The sequence below is a fragment of the Hippoglossus stenolepis genome, chromosome 23, assembly GCF_022539355.2.
Source record: "Hippoglossus stenolepis isolate QCI-W04-F060 chromosome 23, HSTE1.2, whole genome shotgun sequence".
Taxonomy (NCBI): Eukaryota; Metazoa; Chordata; class Actinopteri; order Pleuronectiformes; family Pleuronectidae; genus Hippoglossus; species Hippoglossus stenolepis.
This window is the reverse complement of record NC_061505.1, coordinates 7154199-7161828: the sequence shown is the minus strand read 5'-3', so window position 1 is coordinate 7161828 and position 7630 is coordinate 7154199. Positions and strand designations below refer to the sequence as shown.

The window sequence follows — 7630 nt, the reverse complement described above, 5'->3', positions numbered from 1 at the left end:
CTGTAATTTAAAGATGATTTTTTTTAACAGAAGTATATGATGTGCATGATAGCATTTGTTTTCCAGAACAAGGTAAACACATCATCAATGATGCAGTCCCCCTCCCCTCCAGCCATTGTATTTCATTTTGATCTGGCATTGTGGTGCTCACTTTGAGTCAGAATAACATTTAAAGATTTCATGCACCAAAGGAGTCACTTTGAAACAATGAAACATTTATCATTTCTCTTTATTTTCAGTCACAGATATCAAACCACATAGTAGGAACAGTGCAAAGATTTCTCAGTTAGTGTGTAAATCTAGTATTTGCTATATTACCAAATACTAGATTTAGTTTACTAAATCATTAAATAGCAAGTAAGTCCTTTTAATACCTTTCTTGTCATAGTGCATTGTATGAAATTTGCTGTGCATCTCCAAAATATTATAATAAAGCATCAAAATGTCAAAAACACATCCTGGTATACTTAGGCACATAAATGTTAGAGTATAATAAGACCAACAAACGTATTAGTATTGTAAGGCAAAACAATTTCAAAAAAATCATTGCAGCAAAGGTATGTGTTCACCTGCTGGGCATTACTGCCTGTCACAACTCTAATGGGGGCCATCTGGTCAGCTGCAGTGTGAACTGCTCATGCCCATCACAGATGTTTTGCCCCTTTAAACTCAGAAAAACTCAGAAGTGGTGACGCAGCAGAAGGGAAGTCTCCCTACTGCCCCCTGCAGCTAACCCTAAGATCCTTTCTCCCTCCCTCTTTGGGTAGTTCCTTCTGAGCAAGTTCCAGAGCGCCCAAGCTCCGCCTCCTCTGCTTCTACCTGGTGATTCCGAGGGCCTTTAGGAATAACGGGGGTGGATTTTCCATTAAAGCCTCTGCAGCCAGCTTCCACTGGTTAGGTGGTTGCCTTCCATCCTGCTTTTGTATATGCTGCAGACAGTGCACTTTACTCTTTTTTTTTATCTCAAAGGCACCGTCCTGGCAGCAGTGGACCACTGGACGATGTCTGGCTTATGGAATGTTGTTGTTATCTCGTATGGAGACTGTTGGTCCAGATCAGCTCTAATTTTCCATTCTGCACCAGGTGTGAGAACAGCCAACTCCAAATGGGAGGATTTCTATATTCCACTTCTCTGTCTTTGTGGTGTACAAAGACAATCCTGTTTGCTTCAAATCTGTGTGTCTCCAAATCTACCAGTTGACACAGAGCCCTGGACGTGCCATACCAGCCTTGAGTCAAGGCTGCCTTGCAATCTGACAGGATGTGCTGCAGACTGGGGTTCTGGGCAACACAGAGGTGACAAGTAGGTAAATCACTTGAAAATGTCACAGTTCAGTATGTCGTCCGAAATCTGATGAAAATGTCATAGTTTATTTGTATAGACGGACGCCCATATTCACAAATCACAATTTGTCTCATAGGGCTTTAACAAGGTTTGACAGCCTCTGCCCTTAACCCTCAACACGAGTAAGGAAAAACTACTAAAAAAACCTTTTATGTCGTGTGTAGTATGTCATCCGAAAACACCTAAAAAAAGTCATAGGTTAGTATGAAGGTCTGTCTGTCCGTATTATTTTATTTTTTTGGGCAGATATTTTTTCGTCCGTCTGTTTGTCCAAATTTAAAAAAATTTTGGGGACTTACAAAATAATAACAATACGTCCATCTGTCGTCCAAAGTGTAGGTAAAAAACAATGTTATTTAATAGTGCTAATGCATGTCCTGGAACTCTAATTCATAAAGAAAGAAAACAAATATATTTCTTCTGTAAGTTTATTCAAGAATTTGCAAAATAATTCAAGCATTCAAATCAATGGACTCCCCAACAAAAAGGGAAATGCTGAATACACAGTAAGTAAGGTCATTGGTGGAATCCTTCGATCACTGGTAGACATCGTTTGTTGGATCAGGAATCCTCCTAAAGGGGCTGGCATGTATCCAGGTTGTCCTCTCCGTGGCCTTTAGGTGCTGTTTTCATGGTTAGGAGGATGTCATTTTCTTAAGTCGTTCAAAACCACCTAAAAAATGGTAAAAAAGTCATAGGTTTGCATGTCGTTCGAAAACGGGTCAAAATGTCATAGGTTTGCATGTCGTTTGAAAACTGGTCAAAATGTCATAGGTTTGTATGTCGTTCGAAATCACGTAAAAAGTCATGGGTTTGCATGTCGCTGAAAACTGGTCAAAATGTCATAGGTTTGTATGTCGTTCCAAAACTGGTCAAAATGTCATAGGTTTGTATGTCGCTCCAAAACTGGTCAAATGTCATAGGTTTGCATGTCGCTGAAAACTGGTCAAATGTCATAGGTTTGTATGTCGCTCCAAAACTGGTCAAAATGTCTAGGTTTGTATGTCGCCTGAAAACTGGTAAAAGTCATAGGTTTGTATGTCGCTCCAAACTGGTCAAAATGTCATAGGTTTGTATGTCGTCTGAAAACTGGTCAAAAGTCATAGGTTTGTATGTCGTTGAAATCATGAAAAGTCATAGGTTTGTATGTCGTTCCAAAACTGGTCAAAATGTCATAGGTTTGCATGTCGTCTGAAAACTGGTCAAAATGTCTTTTGTATGTCGTCTGAAAACTGGTCAAAAAGTCATAGGTTTGTATGTCGTTTGAAATCACGTAAAAAGTCATAGGTTTGTATGTCGTTCGAAAACTGGTCAAAATGTCATAGGTTTGCATGTCGTCTGAAAACTGGTCAAAATGTCATAGGTTTGTATGTCGTCTGAAAACTGGTCAAAATGTCTTTGTATGTCGCTAAAACTGGTCAAAAGTCATAGGTTTGCATGTCGTCTGAAAACTGGTCAAAAAGTCATAGGTTTGCATGTCGCTCCAAAACTGGTCAAAATGTCATAGGTTTGCATGTCGCTGAAAACTGGTCAAAATGTCATAGGTTTGCATGTCGCTTGAAATCACGTAAAAAGTCATAGGTTTGCATGTCGTTTGAAAACTGGTCAAAATGTCATAGGTTTGCATGTCGTTCGAAAACGGGTCAAAATGTCATAGGTTTGTATGTCGTTTGAAAACTGGTCAAAATGTCATAGGTTTGCATGTCGTTGAAAACTGGTCAAAATGTCATAGGTTTGTATGTCGTTTGAAAACTGGTCAAAATGTCATAGGTTTGTATTCGCTCAAATCACGTAAAAAGTCATGGGTTTGCATGTCGCCTGAAAACTGGTCAAAATGTCATAGGTTTGTATGTCGTTTGAAAACTGGTCAAATGTCATAGGTTTGTATGTCGTTCGAAATCACGTAAAAAGTCATGGGTTTGCATGTCGTCTGAAAACTGGTCAAAATGTCATAGGTTTGTATGTCGCTCAAATCTAAGTCATGGGTTATGTCGTGAAACTGGTCAAATGTCATAGGTTGTGTCGTTCCAAAACTGGTCAAATGTCATAGGTTTGTATGTCGCTCCAAAACTGTCATGTGTTGCATGTCGTAAAACACAAGGTCAAATGTCATAGGTTTGTATGTCGCAAAACTGGTCAAAAGTCATAGGTTTGTATGTCGCTCCAAAACTGGTCAAATGTCATAGGTTTGTATGTCGCCTAAAACTGGTCAAAAGTCATGGTTGTATGTCGTTGAAATCACGTAAAAGTCATGGTTTGTATGTCGCTCCAAAACTGGTCAAAATGTCATAGGTTTGCATGTCGTCTGAAACTGGTCGGTCCAAAACTGGTCAAAATGTCATAGGTTTGTATGTCGTCCAAAACTGGTCAAAATGTCATAGGTTTGTATGTCGTCTGAAAACTGGTCAAAATGTCATAGGTTTGTATGTCGTTTGAAAAAAGTCATAGGTTTGTATGTCGTTCCAAAACTGGTCAAAATGTCATAGGTTTGCATGTCGTCTGAAAACTGGTCAAAATGTCATAGGTTTGTATGTCGCTGTTCCGAAAACTGGTCAAAATGTCATGGTTTGCATGTCGTCTGAAAACTGGTCAAAATGTCATAGGTTTGCATGTCGTTCCAAAACTGGTCAAAATGTCATAGGTTTGTATGTCGTCTCAAAACTGGTCAAAAAGTCATAGGTTTGTATGTCGTCTGAAAACTGGTCAAAAGTCATAGGTTTGTATGTCGTCTGAAAACTGGTCAAAATGTCATAGGTTTGTATGTCGCTGAAAACTGGTCAAAAAGTCATAGGTTTGTATGTCGTTTGAAAACTGGTAAAATGTCATAGGTTTGTATGTCGTTCGAAAACTGGTCAAAATGTCATAGGTTTGTATGTCGTTCCAAAACTGGTCAAAATGTCATAGGTTTGTATGTCGTCTGAAAACTGGTCAAAAAGTCATAGGTTTGTATGTCGTTCGAAATCACGTAAAAAGTCATGGGTTTGCATGTCGTCTGAAAACTGGTCAAAATGTCATAGGTTTGCATGTCGTTCCAAAACTGGTCAAAATGTCATAGGTTTGTATGTCGTCTGAAAACTGGTCAAAATGTCATAGGTTTGTATGTCGTTTGAAAACTGGTAAAAACTCATAGGTTTGTATGTCGTTCGAAAACTGGTCAAAAACTCATAGGTTTGTATGTCGTTCAAAAAGTCATCGGTTAGCTGTCGTTGAAACCACCTCAAAAAGCTTTGTTTTACAACTATCATTCGATTTACATAAAATGTTCACAGTGTGATGTCCAATTGATAGCGTGGACCGTAATGAGCAATTAGCAGGCAAGGATCGACATCGCGTGACGGACGCCTGGTCATTGATCGCTCTCTCCACTAACCGCAACAGGCTTAAAAATGCCTGTGCTACAACATGATTTGCTCTGCTATTCGACGCAATTTTTAAAACGACATGAAAACCTATGACTTTTACCAGTTTTAAAACGACATGCTAACCTATGACTTTTGACCAGTTTTCACAACCACACGTTCAAGCAAGACCGTGTAATGAAAATTCGAGGTAGTTTATACCTCCATCTTGTTGAGATGACATTCACCTCAATTTGAAGTTGATCTGATGAAATCCCTGGGACAAGTTTGTCAAAGTAAAAATGTGGAAAATGGTCGATTTTCCTGTTGCCTTTTTCATAATGCCAGTGCCAGAGACTTTTTTGTGCATCTGGTTATGATACACAACTGTCGGTGAAAGCTAACTGAGGGGCTTTTTTTCCGTAGGTGGCGCTGTTGAGCCATTTTGCCAGGCCCATTTCAAATTACTCCAGAATACAATTACTTTTTGGGGTTTTGAATTTCCTGCAAACTTTGGTCGGAATTTGAGCATGTCTAGGTCCTGAAAAAGCCCAAAAAGGGAAATAATAATAAGAAAAATCCTTACAATTTCAATAGGGCCTCCCACCGTTCGGTGCTCGGGCCCTAATAATAAAGAAACAATTTTCTGTCATTTGATGTTGTTCTGATCACAGGTGTTTTAATGAGTTTCTTGCTCCTATAAAAACAGTGTGAAACACGTGTATCGATGGGACCTTGTGAATCCGGCTGCTGCACAGACTCTGGCTCCAAATGTGCAAGATGACAGCGTTTGTATGCAGAGTTGTTAAGTTCAGTCCAGAAGGTATTTCTCATTAATTGCTTTTGCAATGTACAGTATTTACCTATCTTTACATATTGCAAGGACTGAATCTGTTGGGTGGGTCGGCGTGTAACAATCGTCAGCTCTTTCTTAATTTCTAGAAGCGAGATCATTCCAAGTAAAGAGTCTCTAATTGGCTTTAGCAAATGTGATTGTATTGTACATTGGGGAATTTGGCATATTCAATGATTGCTTAGGTCTGCTCAGGTGCATAATAAATCACTATAGCTGCATTTACTCTGGTACTTTAGGTTTAGGTTGTTGAACACTACTGAATTTAGTTGTTGGCCAGAAGAATTCATGGTGAACTCGTAGTCACCAGTACTTCTCCAATAATGGATCGTACTGTGATCGCTGAGATGGCCACAGTTTACAATCGACCATTATTAAATAATTGTTAATCAATAAAACACAATAATGTTGTCAAAGTCAGGGGAGGTTAAAGAGCAAACTGCACATCACTAATGCTATCACAAGTTGTTTTAACCCGGCTGGTTCTGCATCACGTATACAATTTACCTCAAGCATAGAACTTACAGGAAGCCTTACATTTTTACATCTGTCAGAGTTTTCTTTGTTTCAATATCAGTGTCTCTTGTGAATAGTCCATGTCATGATTTCTTACCGCAACAAAGCCGGTTTTCTCCATTCAGTCCCTTCATTTCGTCATGGATGCACTGTAGACAATCCTGTTCCATGTGTGAGGCAGGAAGGTGGACATCTTCTCATTCGCCATCGCTTTTCACCTCCTTGTGAGTGGTTGCTGGACTCGCCGGCCTGCATCTGGACACACATAAATTCTGGTCTGCCTTCCAAGCTGTTCTGCTGATGTCAGCATCACCTGGAACAGTTCCTTTTCCCTAGAAGACACAGATACAGACATAGCCTCCGCAAATCCAAGCACTTCAATTTTTTGTGCTTTTATTTTTTTGAAAAAAGCCAGAACAGTTTTGATCAATTTAGCACCAGTATCAGGAAAACGCCAAACAATACCCAACCTTATTCATTATTCCAAAACAACGTGGACTTACCCGTACAGACACACAGCCATCAACACCTCATGAGGTCTTCTAGGGATCTAAAGATCTAGAGAACACATCATAAGTAACAAGTATCTATAAACCATGAAAACATTGCATGTGTAATATCTATATGTATACTTACAAAAAGACTTGGTGGCGTTTCCAAATGGTCACGTCTTCAAACATCTGTGGCTTATTTTGGGGGAATTTACCTACATGTATAAACCTGTGTGCTACAAATGCCAGCAGAACAGACTGTCCAAAGTAACAGACAGATGAATAAAGTACGTAAAGAAGGAAAGATTATGTAAAATAGTATATTCTGTCATAAACAAGTGCCATAGTAAAGCAGGTCAAAATATGCTGTTCTATGCACATTTGTTAATTGAGTGTTTGTCCTCTACCGATCATTGTGTTTCTGCCGATGATACGTTTTAGATGAAAAGGACTTTAAACTGATCGGGATGGAGTGGATGAATAGTGGCCTTCTACTTGACTTTTATAAGGTCCCTTTAATGGTCCGGTGTCATGGTTAATTCACAGGTAAATTCACAAGTGCCTTCTCTCTGTGCGAGGCTCTTCCATTAAGCATCCCCCGGAAATATTATTTTTGGAGAGGATCGGCCTATTTAAGAGGGCAAGTGGTGACCGGCAGTGGATTGTGCACAAATACAATTACAAAGCTAAAAACAGTGACATGAAGTCAAAGTAGCTTTTTGAACTGCCCTGAAATTAGTTAAATATTGAAGATCAAGGGAAACAAGACGCGTTTTGAATGCCCTCCTCTGACTGATGTAGCTTACACAGTGTAATATACAATTCTCTTTTGCATCATATTTCTATTTGTCAGACATCAATGAATCCTGCTCAGCAAAGGACCTTGTTCTGCTGTCTTTCTATTTCTCGTCGTCCACGGTCAAACATGCTCAGTTATTGGATTTAAGTTCTTACATCACAAATTGTTGGAGCTTGGCTTCCTCCAGCCCCGTCAGATCAGCACTGGCTCCCGTCAACAAGACACCATCTATCTTCCCTAACGACGGCTCCATGTTATTCTCCCTATGAGGCCTTGGCACCTCCTTTC

The 7630-nt window shown here is 39.6% G+C and overlaps 1 long non-coding RNA gene across 2 annotated transcripts; it reads right to left on the bottom strand.

The window, feature by feature from the left end:
* Positions 1 to 1759: 1759 nt before the first annotated feature.
* LOC118102564 lies at positions 1760 to 7360 on the bottom strand. 2 transcript variants are annotated; one of them, XR_004694709.1, is made up of 3 exons: positions 6556 to 7360; positions 6150 to 6384; positions 1760 to 2018 (listed from the first exon to the last, which is right to left on the bottom strand). It is a non-coding gene; the product is annotated as an uncharacterized LOC118102564 (long non-coding RNA). The 2 variants fall into 2 exon arrangements; XR_004694708.1 differs by having other exon boundaries at positions 6150 to 7360.
* Between the last annotated feature and the right edge of the window lie 270 nt (positions 7361 to 7630).